This window comes from Cydia strobilella, chromosome 6 (genome assembly GCF_947568885.1).
Source record: "Cydia strobilella chromosome 6, ilCydStro3.1, whole genome shotgun sequence".
NCBI classification, from domain to species: Eukaryota; Metazoa; Arthropoda; class Insecta; order Lepidoptera; family Tortricidae; genus Cydia; species Cydia strobilella.
In genome coordinates, this window is record NC_086046.1 from 1548081 (window position 1) to 1573594 (window position 25514).

General features: G+C 38.0%; 1 protein-coding gene across 1 annotated transcript in view; it reads left to right on the top strand.

The window, feature by feature from the left end:
- LOC134741952 (somatostatin receptor type 2) overlaps nucleotides 1-25514 on the top strand; it is a 161658-nt gene that overhangs the window by 29469 nt on the left and 106675 nt on the right. The window contains exon 2 of the mRNA XM_063674847.1: nucleotides 512-543. The gene's annotated coding sequence lies outside the window, so the exon portion shown is untranslated. The remainder of the gene's footprint in view (nucleotides 1-511; nucleotides 544-25514) is intronic.

A 25514-nucleotide genomic window follows, 5' to 3' on the forward strand; every position in this document is an offset into this window, starting at 1 on the left:
AAGTGCGGCGTCGGCTAACTGGTGCGGCTCGCGGTTGCACGGAGCGGATAAGCGAGTTAAAGAAAAAATATTATGAGCAACGCTAACTGGCGCGGACGCGTGCGACGGATTTTACCTACAACGGCACCCGCGTGCGTGCGACCGCTCCGTGGACCCGTGCCACCTATCGGATGCTCTCATACATTTTATACTAAACACAAGTATCAAGTAGCAAACCTTAAGAAAAAGGACCTTACTTAAAATAGGCACGTTAAAAAAATAATGACAAATAAAGCACAGTCTACCGGAAGGATTCCAACTTTAAGATACGTCAAAAATTTGCTAAAGATACGACATGGATCAGATATTTGCCATTCAGTGGGACACCATAATAGGCTAGTAAAAAAAACACTTGCAGCTTTGTAACAAGGAAATGTATATATTTTTGACGTCGACTATACCTACAGTAGGATAACAAACGGTAATGTTTGTTAATTGTAGTAAACAGTTGCATTTGTTTATTTTGTTACAGATAGCGCCCGCGGCGTTGCATCGGAGTTGGAGGTTAGTTGCATGTTTCTATGACGTTAAAGTGTTTCGAGAAGCTTCTAAATAAGCTTGTAATTGCTACTTTAGCATTAATATTAGGTCGAGTCATAGAGTAACTTATACTAGAGCGGTACTGTCATAGTAAATTTTGTAACCCCAGTAAATTCACTGCCATCTGTCGACACACTTTAAAACTAAAAATAAATATTTATAAAAATACGATAAAATGTATTTAAATATGGATAAATGATTTTTTTTATTTGCATGAATTATTTTTATGATTTTGACCCATGTTCTTTCACTGATATGCGTTAAAATTATAAATAACAAACGAAACCGTCAACGCCCTCTATACGAGTGTAGGCCAAAACTAGTGGCGCCCTCTGATCGAGAATCAAATTTTCGTGATTTTCGAGGCACGTTTTTTCCTTAGACTGTATCCATCTATTACGGAGTTATATCTATCTTTGGTCGAGTTGACTGTTGAGTTGAGTTGTTGAATTACTAAATTTGTCGCTGCGCTTGTATGTTCCAAAATGTGCTTGATTGTTGAAAATCGAAATGAAATCCCGAAAACAACAAGGTATCAATCCTGAAAACTTGACAGATCATATAGTAACTAAGTAAGTATTTATTTGCAAATAATAAGTAGTTACAATAGTGTCTTAGGTGGTCAGTGACAATTGGTTGCTTATTCTGCTATTTGTACTATACAGGTTACACAGGTATACAGGTATAGCGGAATTTACAAACGCAACGACCTAACTACCTACCTACTCTAGTAACTTAGGGAACAAATCAAACCAAAATTTAAAGACGCATAGTCTTTCAAAAATTGCATAATACTCGAAAAATTGGGACGGATGCCGCCGTAGCCGGGTAGTCTAGACCTACAGGGGCCCGTTTATCAAAAGCTTGTAGCTTGTAATACAAGTGGAAGTCCCTTTCTAACTAAAGCTGTCAAAACGGGACTTCTACTTGTATTACAAGCTACAAGCTTTTGATAAACGGTCCCCAGGGCGTTAACCGCGTAAGCTATAGGCGCCGGTCCGAGTCCGACCGCCGCTAATGGAGGGTTTGGTAGTGACACTAGTGATCAAGTTTAATCAAAAAAAGTGTGTGCGTGTAATCTTTACGCGCGCTTGAAGTAAAACTTCTTTGACGCTCGTTTATCGCTATGTTGGCACTTTGACGTGTGTCCTATTGTGCGTATGTCACTTCCGTCAGAAAAAAAATCTGAGTTACCTAAAGAAGTTTTACTTCAAAAACAATGGCATGGTTACATTGGTTACCAGGGGCCCGTTTATCAAAAGCTTGTAGCTTGTAATACAAGTGGAAATCCCTTTTTGACAGCTTTCGTTAGAAAGGGACTTCCAGTTGTATTACAAGCTACAAGCTTTTGATAAACGGGCCCCAGGACCACTTACCATAATTCGTATCAAATTTTAAAGGAAAGTACAGATTCAATATCCAGTGTTTGAACTTTAGCCCCATATAATAGCTGTGACCCATTTGTGAATGGTTATACCAATGTGCAGCCAAGCCGCAAGTTAATGTAGCATTGCACCGTCTACTTTAGTATTAAGGCTAATGGATGAGTAAACTGTGGAGTATAGAAAATAACATGTGTAACAAATTCACATCGTCTTGGTGATTAGTGCGTAAGATGCATTGCACATGCACATTCATTGTCACACACTGGGCTAAGTGACTAAAGTGACGTAGGTACATTACATACTTATTTAAGTAGTATTTCATAATTAATAATTGCTGTTTTGCGTTAAAGATCAACGTCATTTTATGATAGCTTACCTATTTATGTGAATGGGATAAATTACCTAATTGAGGCTTGTAAAGTTTTATGAATAAATCTGAAACCATCATATCTGTAATTCGGAATTTATTACAAGAATGCGGTAAACTATTGAATGAATTTCCAATGGCTGTTACGCCTGTTATGCGTATAAGATATGTTTATGCACGTGCACGGTCACGAGCGGGCTGTTAGTGTTCTAACGCGATAACAGCCGTAATGGCGCTTATCAACGGCTCCGTCAATATTAACATAACAGCCGGTTAACTGTTTAAGGCTCCATCTATAAGGGTATTGATACCCTTATATTACTTATATTACTACTTATATTATTTATTTTGTGGTTATGCTGATCAGCATAACCACAAATAAGTAATAGTATTTGATAGAGAAAGGACACGCTCCATCTCGCCCTGAATTCAGTTGGATTGGCAGAATTAGGTCAATAACTCTCGGGGAAGCTGTCTTTTCTGTGAACAATACGAAAGTTAATGATTTGGGTACATTTTACTGAGCTTTTGAATAGAACAGCTTAGATACTAGGAAAATATAGTAAAAGTTTAGATGATATAATACACTCAAACATTCAAGGTATGGGCGATGACAAGATTGTATGTAAAAAGTTCGCCTCTACTTTTACAGACGAGATCAGAGATTAAACATATCTGCAATTGTTGCGAACGCAACCACAGAATAACTAATCGCAACCTTTTATTTGTATAATGCAGTAGCTAAACGCAGCCGTCGGGCTCGGTTAGTATGCGGAGGCTTTTTTAAAGCAACAATAGGAGCGCTCCACATAACTTGTATCGCGGCCAATTAGAGGCACCTAAATTTAAACTACCTTTTTGCTGTTCAAATTTCGCTTAAATCACTCTCGCATCAGCCTCCATACTATAACCACCACTTCTACACCCTTTAACCGTTTTCGTCAACTGTGCCTTGTATTGTAACGTAACCAGCACCTATTCAAGATTATAAGTTTACTTCAAATCGAAGTCTTTTTATTTGTCTTCGAGACCTGCACGACGGCTACATTAGCCGTGTAAATCTTAAAAACATTACCATAATATATTGCAGTAATTACTACTAACACTATTACTATTGTAATAATTAGCTAGGCAATTAGCTAAGTCTACTCATCTATGTTTTAAGGGAGTTCCCTCTGCCAACAAACTGTCCTGCAGTTGGACAAAAGAATAATTGTAAAAATAGGGTTTATTTTGCCCACACCAATTTTGGTGTCTAGCCATAGTAGTTGCCGCGCACCGCTACGGAACGGACGTGTTCGCGCTTACGCCACCTAGCGGCCATATTTGTCGTAATAGACGCGTTATGTTAGAGAGTGAATCTTCTGTACCTAGTTCTATTATTTATTCTGTGGTCTAACTCTAAAATCTGTCGCACGCGTCTGCGCCTGCATGCCGAATGACTTGTGGGCCAAAATAACCACAGAGTGGGTGCCCCATGAGTCAAACCGGGGATCCGGCAGACCTCGTCGGCGATGGCGGGATAACTTGAACTCCTTTTTGAGCGACTGGCCAGATGTAGCTCAAAACCGGGAGGAGTGGAAGAAGAGGGGGGAGGCCTTTGCCCAGCAGTGGGACACAATAGGCTCGTAATAATAATAATAATATTCCGTGCACCTTACAGAAGCCCTTAGTGATAGTGTAACGCCTTAACTTAACACCAATTTGCGCTCATTATCTCATTGTGTTTATTAACGGTTGTTTGAGTAACGCTACCAACTTCCTTGCTAATGCTGAAACAACGCCTGCAGTTGCAATCTAATTTACTGATGCAATTTCCTAGTATAACTAAACGCGACACGACACGCAGGAAAACACTGAGGAAAATGAATTTGTATTGAAATATCTCTATAATTTACTGCTTTTTATTGCCTTTAATTATGTATATTAGAGATAATTGTACCGACTGTAATTAACTGGTGACCGGAGAGCTGGCGGCTTCCCCACACAACGTATCAGCATTGTGATACAGCGAGGAAATGCCGCCAGCATCCTTGGTACAATGCCTCAAGGGCCTATTTTAGATTTAAGCTAGTTATTAATTTCGTTTACGTAGTACCACTGTATATATCTTGTATGTAAATAATTTTTCTAAAAAAAATACCGATAGAGTACAAATTCCACATGAATTCGATATTAGATTTGAGGACGATTACGCTCTAGTCGGATGGAAAGTTCTACATATTTTTTGTTTTTATGATATAGGAAGTAAACGAACAGGCGAATGACGACCGGTCTGGCCTAGTGGGTAGTAACCCTGGCTGTGAAACCGATGGTCCTGGGTTCGAATCCCGGTAAAGGCATTTATTTGTGTGATGAGCACAGATATTTGTTCATGAGTCATGGGTGTTTTCTATGTATTTAAGTATTTATATATTATATATATCGTTGTCTGAGTATCCATAACACAAGCCTCCTTGGGCTTACCGTGGGACTTAGTCAATCTGTGTAAAAATTTCCTATATTATTTATTTATTTATTATTTAATCGTCAGAGAAGAAAGGCCAGGTCAAGAGCACCCTAAACCGGCGAGCGTGTATGAGGAATGTTTAGAAAGTGAAGGAAGCGAAAGAGGTATGTTAGGATCGTAGCAAGTGGAAATCCGTGGTCTCTGCCTACCCCTGCGGGAAATAGGCGTGATTATATGTATGTATGTATGTATGTATGTTAATCGTCAGATGGTAAGCAATGACCGTCGACCATCATGATGCCTGTCACAACACAGGGGTTGCAAGTGGCTGTCAAAGCACGGTAATTTTAAGACGGGAGTAGGTATGCTCTTTTCGTTTGAAGGTAGTATCGGTTCGAAAATACCGCAGGCGACAGTTCATTCCACAGTCACAAAATAAATAATAGTACTTGGTAAGGTTCACTCTCTAATAAAACTCGTCTATTACGACAGATATGACCGCTAGGTGGCGCACGCGAGGGCAGGCTAACGTTCCGTAGCGGTGCGCGGCAACTACTATGGCTAGACACCAAAATTGGTGTGGACCGCATGTACTTGTAGCGACGCGACGAAATCGCGGAGTGAGCCACATCTGCCACAGTTTAGCTGTGCTGTGCGAGAAAAGAAGTTTATAAAAGGTTCTAGTGCACATTGTAATGCACGTTGGGCATTACAAAGATAAGATCGGTCATAGATACATTGTCACTGCCAATGAGAAAGTCGGTGCTTAGCGTGGTCGACTACGCGTGACAACAATTCGAATAATCTAAAGGACCAGGCGCCTAAAATCAGCATTTCGGCTCGTGGTGACCAACAGATTATCTGAACTGACTATTCGCTTATCAAACACTGGCGAGTCGAACTCGACGAACCTTTATTACTAGTTTATGTGACTGCTACATAATGAAAGGTATTTATGATTGTGTTTATAAAACGAACTGAAAACGAGTTTCATATATACATCACACGAGTGTTTAAATGCCTAATTATCTACATATGTACAGTTACCTAGACTGTTTTATCTACACATCTATTCTCTGTATTTTCTTCTTTCTGTCTTTTCTTTGTACAGTCAGCTGCAGAGAAAAGTGACCCCCCTGCATAGAAGTTTGTATGCAATGGTGCTAAGCGAATAGTATTGCTGACTGTACAACAATGGCAGTATGTGCGAGCTAACTCACTTAGCTATGGCACGTCCTATGCACACAGCAGAATAAAGGATGACTCACGTTAGACCGGGCCGCGTCAGGCCCGGAGCTTCCGGCGCTTACTTTTCTATGACATGACAGGTGATCACGTGGTGCTTTCCATAGAAAACGAAGCGCCGGAAGCTCTGGCCCGGCCCCGGCCCGGTCTAACGCGAGTCATCCTTAACCCGTAGGCGTAATCTACTGTTAATTCCAAAACGTAGACTTGCCAAATCTCGGAAGTCTTTCGGTGTCATAGGGGCCAAATTATACAATTTATTCCCACGACTGGAAATATCAGAGGTAGAGAGTGACAGATTGTTAACAAACTTAAAACGTTGCTAACAGACCTAGCGTGTTATAATATTGACGAATTCGTCGATAGCGTTGATGGCTAAAAACAAATAAATTTCAAGTGATGATAGCCTACCAACTAATTACTCTCTCTCTCGTTAGCATTATTATTCCCATCTGATTGTGGGGTCTGCTTTCCTTATCTTTTCTCTCCACTTCGCACGATTGGACGTGTCGTCTACTGACTACCAACTAATTACCTGACAAGTAATTTAATAATTTTCATCATCATCATCATCATCATCATGTCAGCCGATAGACGTCCACTGCTGGACATAGGCCTCCCCCAAGGCTCGCCACTCCGACCGATCCTGTGCCGCTCGCAACCACCGAATTTCCGCGACTTTCACCAGGTCGTCGCTCCATCTCGTTGGAGGCCTACCGGCAGTTCGTCTTCCGGTACGCGGACGCCACTCCAGAACCTTCCGGCCCCACCGGCCATCAGTTCTGCGAGCAATTGTTGTATAATATATTAAAATGAAAGCATTGACATGTAAAATGTATTGTGCCATTTTATTTATAAATAAATATATGAATGAATGTATGAGTCGCTTAAAAAAACGATTACCTAAGTACCTCAGCCAATTCATGTAATTCATCATCAACATCATAACTTAAGAGCTTTGCTCTTGTCGGTGGAGTAATTGCCAGTTCTTTCTTTCCTGAGCCAGTCTTTTGATTTGCTCGTACGATGCATTCTCTTTTACTTGGCTCAGATAATTATGTGATTCTAGGCTTTCCACTGCCTCTAGTCTTTTCAATTTTTCCTTCCAGGATGTTTAGGAAAAAGTGGTCGTTTCGTATTAGGTGTCCTAACATCTTGCCTCTCCTATTCCTTATGGTATTTAATAAGCTTCGCCTTTCTCCTACCATATTCAAAACCTCTTCGTTCGTCTTTCTTTCAGTCCAACTAATCCTTTCCATCCTCCGCCAACAACACATTTCGAAAGCTTCCAACCTTTTTCTGTCTTTTTGTCTCAGTGTCCACGTCTCACTCGCATATGATTGTAATTAGCTTACCAAATCGGATCCTGGACTTTGTAATTCAACCAGTAAAATGCTAAGGGAAAGCACTCTAGGTCACTTTAGGCTGGTTATTGTAAAATCTAGACTCGCTTTTGTTGTCTAGTTGGAGACAATTACAAGGCCAAGGTCTGAAGCCGTAAGGCGATTACGGACCCCGATTAGGTAGACCCCTGAATAATCGTCTTAGTGGACGCTTAATTAGATCATGCTGATCTGCGCTTCTTAAGACTTTCATACATTCACATGAGAGTTATATAATGACACTGACATTAAGTCAGTCATTTAGCATCCCTTCTTAAGGTACCGTTCGGATTCAGACAAATAAAAATAAAAGTTAAAACACACACATATATAAAAAAAACTAATTTAACCTAAACACACACTTCAATTAATGAGAAGAAAAAATAAGGAAAAACATTATACTATTAATAACAATTTTTTTTTTAATAAATAAATAAATTAATGTCCATAAAATTCAATCACACTATAAAAGGCTTTATCAATGAGGTCCTTTTTAGTTTATTAATAAACAACTCATAAGAAGTTGCCTTTTTGATTTCCGGGCTCAAGCTATTTAATTGTATATTTTTACACAATTTCGACATTTCTATATGATTTAAATATTCAAGATTTGCTCCAAGGTTTAAAATTACCTCCGACGTTTCGAGCACAGCATTGTCCCGTGGTCTCGGATAAAGTCTAGCTATAGTTGCCATCAACATCTAGCTGCGCGAGTTTTTCGAACTACCTACTTTTGGTCTTTTTTGCAGACTAGAAAACAGGGTTATTTCTATTTGGTTATATGGATAGATAGGCCTAGACATATCACCTTTAAACTAAGTACAGATGTAGGTAGTGAACAATCCTTTGTCATCGTATTTTCTCGGAAACTCTTTCTCAGTACTTTTTGTACTAAGACTGACTGAAATAGCATGACATGTTAGAATAGAATAGAATAGAATAGAAAACGTTTATTGTATAAATCTAAATACAGCACCATACAAGTTTAAAAAGAAGAAGATCTTATACACTAACACGTAAAATTACAAGTAGCTTATACTAACATGCAATGATTACAATATTGATGCTGCTATAGAGGCTACAAATGGACACCACTCAGCATATGCTCTAACATATAGGTATATGCTACAGCGCTGGTCTTCCGTGGAGCCCAGGGCAAGAAGATAGCTCAGAACAGTAAAGGCAGTAACTAATAATTAACACAAATTAGAAACAATATACAAGGAAAAATTTGAAAGTGGATGTGGAAGTGAGTGGTTTGGGAATATGTAAAAATATATATAAAAAGGTGTAAGTCAAGCATGTATTTAGTTTAATATATAGTGGAGCATATATGCCTTAAGGCATTAGGTCCGCCATTTGTACCATCATGTATTGAGCAAAAAAAAAAAAACATATATATACATAAAATCGAATAAATAAATAATAATTAAATTTATAAAATACAATAACTAATAATAATAAATATTTGTGAGTTGGTACTTGGTAGTTAGTTGTAAATAGGTTTTTAGAGAAGGCAGAAGGAAGTTGTAAATAGGTTTTGTTCGTGCGTTTCCGTGAATATTCGATAGTAAAGGACTCACGCTGAGGCGTCCGACATGGCATTTTCTAAGACGGCTGATCGGTGATCACGTGGTGCTTTCCATATTAGAAAACCAAGCGCCGGAAGCTCCGGCCCGGCCCCGGCTCGGTCTTGCATGAGTCATCCTTAAAAGATTATTCACTACATAAGTAACGTTTATGCAATAAACATAGATAGGGCCATTATTTTTTACACCGCCATTTTCTTTTATTACATCCCTCATTCTGAAATGAGGATAATGCTGAATATAATATTTAGTAAAAGGGTTATTATAGGGATAAAGGGGCCCGCTGACTATCAGTCCGCCGGACGATATCGGCCTGTCAGAACAAAAATTTGACAGTTCCAAACAACTGACTGGCCGATATCTTCCGGCGGACTGATAGTCAGTGGGCCCCTTAAGCTTTTAGTTATATGTGCTCAAATATGTAGGTACTAACCTAATGAATACCTAAATATTATAATAATAATCATAATCATGTATTGCATACCGTTTATTGTTAATATTATTTAACCTTTTAATTTCTTCATAATATTCAACACTTTACCCATTAAATATGCCAGCGTAAGGGTATCACAAATTGCGCAAAAATGAACACTGTAGCATTGAAATAAAGTTCAAAGTAATTATTTCTCAGTCCCATTGCCATGAGGTTAGGATCAAACGACGGATTCTGCAGAAATTTAGGGAACTCAACTATTATTTATTTTAAACAAACAACCTCGTAAGGCCTACGGTACCACACGTAGTACTAACTCCTTCCATGTAATTTAAACCATTTTCAATTGGACCAGAGTTGTATTTCTTTCATGTCATTCAATTTCAAAAGAAAAAGATTCAACCATATTTCCTATTGATTTCATACTATGGATTTCAAAAATTCAATTCACTGTTTTTGTATTAGGAGCTTAAGTGATTTGTGTTTTTTATTACTAAGGCTCCGCTGTCCGTCTGTCTGTCACCAGGCTGTATATCATGAATCGTATATCTAGACAGTTGAAATTTTCACAGATGATGTATTTCTGTTGCCGCTATAACAAGAAATACTAAAAAGTACGGAACCCTGGGTGGGCGAGTCCGACTAGCACTTTCACTTGTCCAGTTTTTTACTAACTTCAAAACTTCTGCATTTTCGACATTCGGGCACACAATGTCTATACTTACAAAATGATACAAATATCTTTTTTTTTTTGCTTAAAATATATAATAAAAGCGGTTACCTAAGTGTTACCTATTAAAAAACTCTAACAGCAAAATGAAAAAAATAATAACATCACTGGTTCATTCAAACTGTGTAGCCAAGCATATAATTGCGGAATAAAGTGCTCCCTATACAAAATTCGCTCAAGAAGTTTTTGATATAATTTCTTTGATGTGTTTCAAAGAAATTATACGAGCAAGTTACGCGCATGCCTGAAAGGTTTCACATCTGACGTAATAAGGAAAAAATTTCCCCGAAAAATGGTAAAATTATGACGATAAACGAGCTGACAGATTTCTGAATAAAGTAGATAGATACTTACAGATGTAGTGTTAATTATTTTCCATCATATTTTCATGGAAACGTACGAACGTGTCTTGCTGTTTCACTCAGTCTCGTTACAAAAAAGTACTGGGGTTGACTGAAGTAGCATGACAAATACGAACGTTTCCGAGAAAATACGATGGAAAACATTTATGCAATACATCTGTAAATAGATGAATTACTTTTTATTGTACAGCGAGAAATGCTCCGAGGAATTGTTCGGATTAATTCAAACATTTATTCAGCAAATAGGCCACAGGGGCACTTTTACATGTCAATTTTTACAAGCAATAAAATTAACCAAAAATTACAAAAACAATTACAAATATGGAATTTTAGAGATGTATCCAGTCTAAATATCAAATTACACAATAAAAACTAATAAAAAATATACAAACGACAGACAAGTACTACAATTGTTTAGAGATGTAAAAGTCTGTAGGTGTCAGAGAAAAAAAATATATAATAAAAATCGATCATCAAATTACCCTTAGAGGTGTAAAGGGTCTCCGAGACTTGAATTGTTATATAAGTAATAAAAAGACAGAATTAAATCAGACAAACAGACAAGAACCGAATGAAGTGTATCACGTTAATGCTAACCTTCCACCGCCTCTTTCTGCCATTGCTTTACGCGGTTGACTGCCAACCATCTAAGTGGTGGAGAATGTAACATTTGTAATTTGGGGCTGTCAAATATTTCGCTATCCAATAGGGTTCCGTCACTAAAAAAGTTTGAGAACCGCTGGCCTAGATCATAAAAAAAACGTACGTATAATAAATATTCGCGAGGATCGCCTGAATATCCAGGTTTTAGCATCAGCGACATTATTTTCGTAGAAAGTAATTACTTGCGCCTCCGCCAGTAATTATAGGGATTTATGGGAACATGGCGGCGCTTGGGATAATCCACAGACATATAATTTAAGAGATAGTCCTCCTAGCCTTGTAACTCTGCCTACGAAGCCGGGTTTGAATCCTGGTAAGGGCATTTATTAGGTAGTGTGTTTATCACAAATATTTGTTCCTGAGTCATTGGATGTTTTTTAGGGTTCCGTACCCAAAGGGTAAAAACGGGACCCTATTACTAAGACTCCGCTGTCCGTCAGTCCGTCTGTCTGTCACCAGGCTGTATCTCATGAGCCGTGATAGCTAGACAATTGAAATTTTCACAGAAGATGTGTAAAATACGGAACCCTCGGTGCGCGAGTCCGACTCGCACTTGGCCGGTTTTTTTTTTAACGTATTTTTAAGTCGAAGTTTGCTCCCGTTGAAGTCGTTGAAGCTTCTAATAGCATTTGCATTTGGGCATAATTGGCATTAAGAGGTACCTAAATTATATAATTTCACAGTTTAGACTCACTTGTTTTAGTCACTCGCGCGACATGGCCGCGCGATGTACCTAAATTATGAAATGAAATGAAATATATTTACTGCTAGAACATAGTGTGAAAAAAAAAACACAAGCATATTAAGTTTTGAATGATTCACTGTTAGTTTTACTAGACTTATTGACCGGGACACAAGCATATTATTATTAAATTTACAACTCGTACAAAAAATGGTATATGTACCAGTATATTTACGTGGGATCATGCTTCTTAAGTATGAGATTTCAATTTCAATTTATTTATTTCCTTTAAGTACAATTTTAATTTACATCATGTTGTTCATAAGAGCACCCCACCCCATATGGAGTACTGTTCTCATCTCTGGTCTGGCGCTCCACAATACCAGCTCCTTCCCCTTGACTCCATCCAACGTCGGGCAGTTCGTATTGTCGGCAATCCCGAACTTACTGACGGCTTAGAACCTCTTAGTCTTCGGAGAGACGTTGGCTCTCTTTGCATGTTCTACCGTCTGTACAATGGAGAATGTTCCGAAGAACTTTTTGATCTGGTGCCATCGTCTCGTTTCTATCACCGCACCTCCCGCCAAAGGAGCAAAGCTCATCCTCACTTCTTAGACACATGGCACACCATGAATAAGCGGGCATCCCGCTCGTTTCTTCCCAGAACGTGCAGAATGTGGAATGAGTTGCCTCCTGAGGCATTTCCTTTGTGCTACGACATGGGATTCTTCAAGAAGCGGGTATTTAGGGTTCTCAAGGGTCGGCAATGCTTAAGTGGCTCCTGTGATGTTGCTTACGTCCATGGGCGACGATGACTGCTTCCCATCAGGCGGCTCGTCTGCTCGTTTGCTGAATATCTCATAAAAAAAAGAGCAGGAAACGATTCCTCCGTACTAGTAAAAACTGTATGACGGCAGGAAGCACCACCTCTCCCGGATCACATTTAATCTTATCTAGCAGTAGGTATACATGTATTTGCGCAGTACTAGATATATATACATATATATGTAATATTGTATAAAGATGACAAGAAAATGAAAAAGTAAAACAGGTTGCAACAAGAAAAAAAACAAAGCAAATAGCATTGGAAATAAGTGTTTGTGTATTTGGCGATCTATTCCGATGTAAAATCTGTGCCATAATCATTTCAAGAAACAGCGTTGAGATTATTTGGATTTGTGTTCCAAATTCATTGATTGGTTCAGAAGTACTAAGGGAGCTTAATTCATTTGCAATATCAGCTGACGATTGATTGAGATGGAAATAATCATGAATCAACATACAGTGAGATTCGAAATTCATGCGAAATTATGAATGGAATTCATTCATAATTTCTCCATGCAATTTCGAACCTCACTGTACTTAGTGTAAGCTAACTTTGCACCAACTTGAACAGAACAAAGTGAGGAATGTCATTTACAAAACGTCATTAGTTTTAAACAAGTTTGACATAAGTGACGACATTCTTTGTCATTGCAAATGCCAAGTGGGACGCAATGAGGAATGTTAACGTAAATAAGGCATTATTCAGCTTTACTACATTTTTAGGGTTCCGTACCCTATTACTAAGACTCATCTGTCCGTCTGTCTGTCATCAGGCTGTATCTCTTGAACCATGATAGCTAGACAGTTGAAATTTTCACAGATGATGTATTTCTGTTGCCGCTATATCAAATAATAATAAAAACAGAATAAAATAAATATTTAAGTGGGGCTCCCATACAACAGACGTGTTTTTTTGCCGTTTTTTGCGTAATGGTGCGGAACCCTACGTGCGCGAGTCAGACTCGCACTTGCCCGGTCTTTTTTATTGTGGAGCGCCCACTAGCTGACCCTTGTCAGTCATTTGTACAGAGTGGCGTGTCGATTGACAATCTTTCACTTAAGGTTATAATTGTGTCATTGTCGGTTGTCAATAAGGCGCTATTTCCATACAGCTTCAATTTGAAATCAACCTTATTGACAAGCGACAATGTGGTACCTTTTGGTTGAAAATGTCACAATGTTGACATGATTGTTACTTGCAAAGGTCACAGAACGTGACGCGTCAAGGTTTTGATACGACGTTCACGATCGTCTTAGTGAATGGCGTGCATCACGCGCGACTTTTACTTCATTTGCATGAATCATGAGGACTATCGATTTAAAAAGAAAAGAAATCCCCAAAAAATTACAGTTTTGTAACGCATTTTCACATACATTTTGTATGGACCGTTACAACTGACAGCCACAATTTTTATGAAAAACATGGGGACCCTTTTTTTCTTTGTCTCATCCAACAGTATGGGGTTCTTTAAAAAAGGAGTGTACAGGTTTTGAAAGGGTCGGCAACGCGCGTTTAATATCTCTGGCGTTGCAGGCGTCCATAGGCTACGGTAACTGCTTACCATCAGGCGGGCCGTATGCTTGATTGCCACCGACGTGGTATTAAAAAAAATTGTAAACGTGATTCTGAGTCTAAATAACACAAAAGTTTGGTTTAAAGTATGGTTTTTTGATTTTGATTCACGTCAATCAGCGTTAACGATCTTCAGGGTCGTAGATATCAAAATATAAACAAAACCGTAAGTTGATAAATCTGAAACGTACTTAAGGACGTATAGTGTGGTTAGCGGGGCCCTATTACAAAAGTGCGGTTATTTATGGAGGTTTTCAGAAAAAATGGTACCATTTACTTTTTTTTCGAAAAACCATCAACTTTTGGGTTATTTAAACTCAGATTCACGATGGAATGAGACAAAAAAAGGGTCCCCAGTTTTTCATAAAAATTTTGGGTGTCAGTTTTGTAACGGTCCATACGAAATGTATGTAAAAATCCGTTACAAAACTGATATTTTTTTTGGGGACACATTTTTTTCTTTTTAAATCGATAGTCCTCATAAGTAGAAATAACCCAAAAGTTGATGGATTTTCGGAAAAAAGTAAATGGTAGGTACACTTTTTAGTTACTTAAAGGTTAGCTGGAAGAGATCCCTTAAAGGGATAAGTTCGCCTTTGTACACATTTACTGTATTCTCTCTGTGTTATGTACTTGTTTTGTGCAATAAAGTATTTACTACTACTACTACTTTTAAGTGAAAATGCCCCTAAAAGTCATCTATTTCAGTTTATAAGTGAAAAAGTGAAATAAAGTTATGTAGGTATTGCTATTCCAGCGGTGTCAGCATGGTTGCATTTTTATCACCTGTCACTATGCCTGTCACTTTCGCACTTACATATTTGTTAGAACGTGACAGGCATGGTGACAGGCGATAAAAATGCTACCGTGCTAAGCCCGCTGGTCTCAATATAAGTGGTTTCTAGTGTTATGAAACTGAAATATTCTAGTTTTCATATTAAGTTTCTATTTCGTCGTTAACAGTATCCCGTAGCTATTTGTATTCATAAGTATGCTAATGTATTTTATTGAGGCGGGATGAGTTGAATATAGTGTTATTGAAATAAGTATGCACTGAAATAAATGTTACTAAGGAAAACGTGACCAAGCCAATGGCAGTGGCATTCAACCGCGTAACGCAGCGTACTACGTAGGCGAACAACAAGCGAACGCGAAGCGAAGCTGCGCGGCGGGCCCACGGCTCGCCCACGTGGGACACTTCTATAGGTATCAAAGGATTGATTCACCCCGCGCCGCATCGTTTCGCTCGAACACGGGGCCGTTAATAGTTACTTGTTTTACAAGGGGGCATAGCTGTTGTTTAACCGCTGCGGCTCGTGCTAATAATTATTGATACCCGAGCAAGCAAAAGATTCCAAAATTGAACCACGAGCGTAGCGAGTGTTTCGAAATATGGACTCTTGAGCGTTACGAGGGTTTCAAGGCACGAGGGTTTAACAAATTTTGCCCACGAGTGAAACACGAAAATTTTCACCACACCAACCCGAAGAAAATATAAACTGTATGATATCAAACAAAATCAAATCCAAATGAACGTATTTAAATAAATATTTATCATTCAAAATCATCTATTCCAGATAAATCTAATTCCAGCAGACAAGGAAACAACTCAAAATTTGCATCAGATTACTTTACTGAGGATAAAATGTAACTTTCTCATCAGTTTTTGAACAATCATGAGAGCCGTTACCAGCTGGTGGGGTGAAAATGCTTTATTTACTGACTTTTAAATATATTTGAGTAAATAGAGTATCATAGTAGTCTGACTTTGATCTTTTTCATATTCACTCTTTACAATCCTGCACCAAACTAACTGTTTCTGTTTGGCCCAATGGTTGACTGGTAGAGAATGCCTCAAGGCGTTAAGTCCGCCATTTGTACTCTTTTTGTGTAAACTTGTGCAATAAAGTTTAAATAAATAAATAAATAATAAAATAAACGATTTCATGCAATCGATGCCAGCAAGCGAAACGCCAGAAAACATTCCAAATACCCTTATCCTTCGGACGCACATAAAGTACATAAACCAAATAAAGGTATTACCAATTTGCTCAAGTGGCTGCATTCTGCATTAAGCGATTCAATTAGATCGCTCGAACGGAAACACGATCAACCGCCGTCAGTTTATGACTCGCGCTGGCGCACTTACTTTAATTTAGACTAGTTTTTAGGCACAAGCGGTAGCGGGAGCGATTTATTACAAATTACGTTTATTAACATAGTGGATAATATTATGCTTGCATTAGTTGCATTATACAAGTGTTTTTATCATTTATTTTTTGTTTCTTTGTCAGTCAGGCTAATTCGAACGTACCTGCACACCTGCACTGACATCAGAATTAAATTTTTAATCATATTACAAATACAAACGAATAATTTATTCAAAAAAGTATTGTACAGTGGTTTCGCTCGTACTTGTGCATGCATGCATTATGTATTAACGCGGGCGAGACGCACGATAACTTAATAATATGATTCAAATATCATTTTGTCAGTCAGTATACGTTCAAGTTGACAATGTCTTGATATCTTGAAATATGCACAGTTTCCACCTACTCCGTTCTATCACCAAGCGTTAGGGGGGCGAATGCATCTTAACACCGTCAACATACCATTTGTGCGCAAGAAGCGATTTGTAAACCTTGATAAAAAGAGTGACGGATTGAACATCATGCCAGGCGAAATATTACTCATTTTATCAACGATTTTAAAAAAAGAATCAGCAGAAATGGAACGAGAGGTAGGGGAAAGACCAAGAAAAAGTTATATGAGCCAAGTAAAGGAGAAGTAGGGGCCGTGTCGTACCAGGACACTAAAGGGCTGGCTTCGGATCGACCAAGGTGGAGACAACTTCATCACGCTGCACCGACAAGAGCTCAGAGCTCTTAAATTGAATGAATGAGAAATGTCCTAACAATAATGCAGCGGTAGTTATAATCTTTCACCTTTAGACGGTTTCTAGACAGCGTTTCCCCGCTTTCCGCTAGTAGCTTAAACCACATCCACCCAATCCGGAGACATTAAGACGCACTCATTTGTGAAGAAGCAGATTGGGAGTTGCAATTCAGCCAGGAATTCTGAGTTGTGTGTGAAGCTCATATATCGCATTAGCTTGTGTAATTGGATGTGCCACTTTATGGTTGGATCCAGGACAATCTGAAAATTATGTTTACCTGCTAAGATAGTTTTAGGGTTCCGTACCCAAAGGGTAAAAAAGGGACCCTATTACTAAGACTCCTCTGTCCGTCTGTCTGTCTGTCTGTCACCAGGCTGTATCTCATGAACCGTGATAGCTAGACAGTTAAAATTTTCACAGATGATGTATTTCTATTGCCGCTATAACAACAAATACTAAAAACAATAAAATAAATGTTTAAGTGGTGCTCCCATACAACAAACGTGATTTTATTGCCATTTTTGCGTAATGTTACGGAACCCTTCGTGCGAGAGTCTACTCGCACTTGGCCAGTTTTTTGTTATGATATACTCCTATACAATATTGGCTCAGCAAACAAAGAGACGAATCGCCTGATGGTAAGCGATTACCGTCGCCCATGGACACCTGCAACACCAGAGGGGTTCCGGGGTTAAAGAAAGAAATAATTATAGTAACTTTAAAAATGCATTAAAAACGTACATAGTAAAAAAAGCATACTACACATTAAATGATTATTTTTAACGATAATATGGACTAATAACGTCACCGGCACTGATAAAAGTTTGAAAAAAAGGTTACAAGAGGACCATTATAAATTATACACTAGTCTTTAGGAATTGGCTTATGCCTATGATGCATGTTATCTCATAAGTTAGTGTTAAGTATATTGCTATACCCTTACAGGGTTCATGTGGAACTGTATTAAATAGTTTTAAGAACTGTATACTAATATGAGTGCAATAAACAATTCTAATTCTAATTCTACAAGTGCGCTGCCGTCCTGTAAGATAGAAGTACGCCGTTTTCTTGAAGGTTTGAAGTTCGTATCGGTCCGGAAATACAGCGGGCGACAGTGTATTCCACAGTTTAGCTGTGCGAGGCAGAAAGTTCTTGGAGAAACCCGGAGAAACGCACAGTTGAGGCCTGCCAACCATCTTACTAAGTGACGGAAATGTTGTTGTACTATGGTACTATGTAAATCGATCCTTTCAAGATGGATCTCTGCAGTCTTCGGCCATTTCAATACATATTCATGACAGGGTAAATCCGAAGCTGAGCCAAGCCAATGAATCAATTTGATGGATCCACATCTCTCGTGATGCATAGCCCGCTTGTCGTCAAATTGGTTTCGTTCAACGAACTTGAATATCTATAGAAGTTTGACTAGATCTCAAAAATCGGCCAAGTGCGAGTCGGATTCGCGCACGAAGGGCTCCGTACCATTACGCAAAAAACGGCAAATAAATCACATTTGTTGTATGGGAGCCCCACTTAAATACTTATTTTATTCTGTTTTTAGTATTTGTTGTTATAGCTGCAATAGAAATACATGATGTGAAAATTTAAACTGTGTAGCTATCACGGTTCATGAGATACAGCCTGGTGACGGACGGACAGACAGACAGATAGACAGCAGAGTCTTAGTAATAGGGTCCCGTTTTTACCCTTTGGGTACGGAACCCTAAAAAATGACCCCATCGTGTAATGTGCCGCAAGCGATTCCTGAATGACGAATGATATAGGTACATATAATAACTTCGCACAGTAAAGTGCCAGGAAAGTACCATTAATGTCTCGAGTGTGCCGTAACAAAGAGAAGGAAATTAAATCTACACGGTGTATCCATTCAATAGTTAAGTACTACCAAGCCCGGTTCTCCATACAAACGTAGTTACGCTCTCATTTTATAACTAGCTAGTTTGCTCTGAAACTTTGTACTAACAATAGGATAAGGTATATGTCTGTAATTGGTTTATTTAGCTTCAGATATCATAAAAAAAAATACAGCGAATTTAAGTTTTTCATACAAAACTTGTATTTGCTCTATTTCGTTTGTTTTATAAACTGGAGATATATAAACTAATTACAGATCTAGATATACCTCATATCATTGTATCTGCAGATTTTCATTACAATCCAACACGTAGTTTTAAAGTAAGATCAAAACTCCCCGTACGGGAAGGTGAAATTCGACCGAGCTTGCCGGGGACTCTTGAAGTACTATTTAGATTCAGACTGCGCCAAATGATTTCGAAATAGTTATTTGTGCAACAAGAGAGGAAAGTTGGTTTTTCTTGCGAGTGTTTATTTTGAGTCCCGAGAAAGCGAAAGATTCTATAATTCTAAGGTAGAATCTTGAGCGTAGCGAGGGACTCAAAAACACGTGATGTAAAATAACTTTGCTCTCGTGTTGCACACATAATTTTTCACCTCAGTAGTGAGAACATATTAAAGGTTAAAATGTATTTCGAATTACACAGAATAAACAGAAAAAAAAGTATTATAATATGTACGATACCATAAGATACGATACGATACGATGCGATACGTTACGAGATCGGACCGGACCGGACCGGACCGGACCGGACCGTACCGTACCGTACCATAAAAAAATGTAATAAAAGTATGAAGTTCATGGCTTTCACTAAATTAAAAAGCTACATTGTTTCACTCCCTGGAGTGTGGAAAGTCGCACTTTCCTCACTCCAGGGAGTGACGAAAGTAGGCTTGTTCGAGCTGCTGAGGTGAAAAATATATTTGATATTCATATTCGTATATTCATAATAATTCATATTAGCTAGGTACATGTCGTTTTAAAATAGGCACATAAATTAAAATTGCATTATGTATTCGAAGGCGAAATCTACGCTAACACGACACATTTCAGCCTCGGACTATTGGCGCTCTTACTACGTTCGAGCAAATACCTCGGCAGGAATGAGTGCCTTTCATCCCTTGGTTAACAATGTACTATTACACGTTTAATACGAATTCTTCATTTGTTTTACCTCTGCAAATCGAAACCTTGTTACCATGAACTTTTTGACGTTTCCCTTGAGTTTCCTGCACAGAAATAAATAAAATAAGATAAGATAAGATACGATAAGATAAGATAAGATAAGATAAGATAAGATAAGATAAGATAAGATAAGATAAGATAAGATAAGATAAGATAAGATAAGATAAGATAAGATACGATAATATAAGATAAGATAAGATAAGATAAGATAAGATAAGATAAGATAAGATAAGATAAGACAAGATAATCATTTATTGCCTAATTATAGGTTGTTACAGAAAGGTGGATTACATGACATGATTACATTTAGTGGTATCACTATAATTTGCCTTAAGGCGTACAATATTTGTTTACTTAAACCTAACCTAACCTAACTATGTATTTACAATATTTACAATATACCATAGAAGACGCAAATGCATCTACTTCGCGTGTCCTAACCCCGACCAAGCATCGAGGTTGACCGTCGCTCTTTACAGTCCACGCGCGTCAGTTGTTGCAGCCGGACGCCCGTGAAAATTTAAAAAATGCTTCGTTGCATGATAATTAACTGCAACAGCCCAAAAATTGCGAGCACCCAAAGGCAAGAACTTTCCTATCACAGATAAGTAATTTTAAAATTATATTATGCGTAAATTTTGTATGAAAAAGTCGGCACGCTTGGCTTCAATACAAATCGTGGTATTTGCGTCATCTAGCGTATATATTAAATCTGTGGTTTCCTGCTATAGTTTCCACTTAGTAAAAGCTCAATATAATTCTAAATTAGTATAAACCTTAAACAGCAATCTTAGTATTAACCTTAGCTTACTTCACAAATCTAGTTTCTTTTTAATAATCCCGTGTGTTACACCGAAAATATACAGATCGCGTTTTCCACGTGGTACGTATAAAACTAGGCCTAGTTACAACAGTAAAATCGATCACGGACGTACAAACACACATATTTACACAATATAATTATATATATTCACTCGCTCGTGGGTAATCCATCGAGCGACTGAGGTGGCACGCTCTAGCTATTGAAGCATTTACCCCTTTTTTGTCAGTTTTATGGATGACATTTCCATGGGTTACATTGTCATAATACAATGGGAGTAGAGTGATTTGTCACAGTTTAGAAAAACGACTACCGTAAAATGGGGTGAGTAGGTTTCGCGGGGAGAGTTGGTTTATAAATGGGGAGAGAAGGTTTGAAAGGGGGGTGAGATTGGTTTTTAGGGCTACTGTTACAAAAATAATGTATTCCAATTTAAAATGGAGCTATAGTAATACTCATAATAAAAAAAACGATCTAAAATCTTCCAAAATCACCTTGGTATGAAAACCCATCTCACCCCAATTAGGAGGGACTACGGGGTGAGGTGGTTTTTCCTGTTTACCGTCAAAGTTATGAAATGGAACCACGCAAATTAAAATAAGAACTAAAATACAAACGTCCGGAAAACTTATTTTATACATTCAGTTTGCATATTATGTAAAAATAAAATGTTATCGAGGTTTGAATGTCAGTTTTGCTCCAACTCACCCCATTTTACGGTACTTAATTTAAAATGTAAAGATACCCTTTGCCAGTGGGGCCCGAACGCGTCTACACTATTTAAGGAATTGTCTAAAAGAATAGTAGATGTCACCGGTGATCGTAGAGCTGGCAGCTTCCTCGCACAAAGAGTAAGCATTGCGATACAGCGAGGAAATGCTGCCAGCATCTACGGCACCATGCCGCAGGGGAATAGTTTTTAGTTATTTATTGTAAGATTAGATTTAGTTTTAAAGTTTTATAAGTTAGTTATTTAATTTTGTATTAATTATGTAAAGATATTTGAATAATAAATATTAAATTGCTTATAATGCATTCACTTACTCTAAGAACAAATTAAATTATTTTCTATGAAAATATTTTAATTTGTGGTTTTTCAAGTAGACACACTATAGGTACTATTTAAACTATAAACTGAAATAAATGTCATATACGAAGGAAAAAATTTTTTCCTTCGTATATGACAATTATTTCAGATTAATGCATTCACTTAAAAAAAAAGTTTTAACTAACAAACCGATATTTGAATAATATTATAATCATATCAGTTAGCTGTCATTTTGCGCGTTCATTCCGGTCTAACTTGTACAGATAAGTGCGAGCGAGAAGCCCGCGCGAATGACAGAGAATTGATATGATTCCAATAGTTATATTCGATTGTTACCTGACATCAAACCGATATATGAGTTATTGTATATCGTTTGATGTCAGGTACACGTTCGAATTAGCCTGCTAAATATGTAGGTACTATATTAAATTTATTTCTAAAGTACTAGGTTTATATACTTTTTTCACATCAACAAATCGAAAAAAGGGGTTTTTCTTCCCTGCTAGGAGGGATCAAAGTGACACTTTTTTTCCCTGCTAGGAGGGATCAAAGTAACACTTTTCAGTTCTAGGACACTATTTTAAACAATTTTTGCACATTATTTTTTTAGCTTATATAATATTTATAAACATCATAACTACCTCATAGGTGATGTGAAAAGCAGTATGTGTCACATGGTAGCAAAATTATTTCCATCTTGGGCGTAACACACTTGAATCCCTCACTACGCTCAGGATTCTACTTAAGAATCCCTCGTTACTCTCGGGATTCTATTATAGAATCCTTCGCTTCGTTTAGGATTCAATGTACGCCCTCGCCGTAAATATGTAATTTTGCTCTCTTGTAACACAATCTACTATTTTTCTAACACGATACGGGATACGGGGAACCTTCAAAAAAAGAGCGTACTCCAATCACAAAGACTTACAAATTTACAAATTTACAAATAATCTAAATGATATCACGTATTATTAAGTCGAATAGCTCGACATGTTTCGTCGTTGTTGTCGTGTCTCCGTGAAGACGGTCCTCGTAAATTGGACCGAAACATGTCGAGCTATTCGACTTAATAATACGTGAGTGACCCGGTTTAAAATAATCTAATATGTTTGAGTCTCACGGGAGTTTTATAGTTAAAATTAATCTAAATGAGCTTAAAACAACAGGTTTACTTAGTGGAATTTTATTATATTGCTTTAATTAGTGGCTTCTAGGAGGCGGACTAAACGCAATGAAGTGTATGCAAGTCATTGAGGTGCGAAAACATTTTCTTCGAGAGGTCGACTCTAGTGTATACCATACCTACATATACCCCAATGATAACGTGTGAACGCTTTTATTATCACTTACAAACAGTTTTTTATAAATCAGTGAGAGTAATGACTATGACCCTTTGCATTAAGGATAACGACACAACGTACGAGACAAATACGAAGACGCCCTTGACATTGCTGCGGCCTTGAACAGCCATGCACTTTCTACCTTATTTCAATGGGTTAAAGTTGAGAATTGTATACATATTTATGAACTTGAATGTACAGTGAATTATATATATATGAAGCCCGAAGTACACTTTAGGGAACTGTTGTGTTCGTGTACAGTCGAGTTCGAAAGTAAGAGAATAATTGAAAATTCTGACAGGTTTTATAAATATTTTGACTTACTGAGTGTCACGGTTTAGACTGACTTATTTTAGTCATTCGCGCGACATGGTTCGGAGAGCCTACACCGTGAAATTATTTATTGTTAATAGTATGTCTCACAACAGTTTAAATTCGATTACTGAGAGTGTGTTAGTATCGCAGTTAGATTAAATAAATGAGCTCAAAAATGGTACAGTAGTTTACAGGACAGTAGAAGCGCTGGTGGCCTAGCGGTAAAAGCGTGCGACTTGCAATCCGGAAGTCGCGAGTTCAAACCCCGGCTCGTACCAATGAGTTTTTCGGAACTTATGTACGAAATATCATTTGATATTTACCAGTCGCTTTTCGGTGAAGGAAAACTTCGTGAGGAAAACGGACTTATCCCAATAAGGCCTAGTTTACCCTGTGGGTTGGAAGGTCAGATGGCAGTCACTCGTAAATACTAGTGCCTACGCCAATTCTTGGGATTAGTTGCCAACCGAACCCCAGGCTCCCATGAGCCGTGGCAAAATGCCGGGACAACGCGAGGAAGATATGGATAAACTGTACAGTAGGGTTCTTTTATTTCTTTTTAATTTCTTTGTATCTTTTACATGTGACATGACTATTAACACACTTGCTAACACAATCGAACTAGGAAAAAGCTAAAAATGTCCAGAACAGTTATGAAATTAGGTTAATAAAATGACAAATTTTCATGAGATCATCTGACGTTTGGGGATTTCGAGGAACCGCCGCCATCTTGGAAAATGTGTTTCATCCTTTAGAAACGCAGGTTCATTCTATAGTTTAGATGTGCGAGTCATGAGCTTTCTGGAGAAACGCACAGTCGAGGATTACCCATCAGCAAAGAGGTGAAGTAGGAAATATTGTTGTGTAGAGAGAAATACCAGGAACTCGTCAAAACAAATATCATGCAAATACTGCGTTTTCAATAGTATCAATACTCGAATTTAAACTATCTTGAGATATACTAACTTAGCTAGCTTAGCTGTTTCACTCGCATATTTTTATTCACTCGCGCGACATGTTTCGGAGAGTGCTGTTAGTGCACTGTTAGTGCTCGAAAATGGAGACCTAGACCATGTCGCGCGAGTGACTAAAAATACGTAAGTGAAACCGCTAAGTTAGCTAAGTTAGTATTATGACGACTTCTTCAAGGCGACATATTCAGATGGTGGAGGCTTAAGCCGGCCCCCACCACGACCGGTTTTCCGTGTAGCAACGGACTCTATTAATACTTTTGTGTTCATCTGTACCCTGTATAATGATCGCCGTCTAAATCACCTGAATGGGCGTTGAAAATCAATCGGTGCTCGTTAAGAGAAAGAAATGCTTTTTGTACTCTTTTGTGTTTCCAAATTCGCTTGTTTATATAGTTATTTTTGTCAATATGATTGGAATATTAGTAATATGCTTTGCTCCAAAATTCGAAAATCCGACATATGTAACTAGGAATGCCTAAATGCATAACTCCACGTAAAAAAAAGGTTTAACCGGTTAACCCCGGGTTACTGAATGGTTGCACTATTAGTTTGGCGCGATGACCCAAAATGAGTCTTGGCCTCTAACACGAATTCATGCCAGTTTTCACTGGACCGGAGATCTGGCTCCACTCTATGCGCCTACCAAGACTTAGGACTGTTAGGACACACAACTACTTACGTACTAAACTTTTGAAAAAACAAACATTCAACACATGAAAATCTAAAATTATTATAATTTGATTTCACATAGGACGAATTTATTTTATGAATTTTTCGTCGTCATATTCATGTTCAT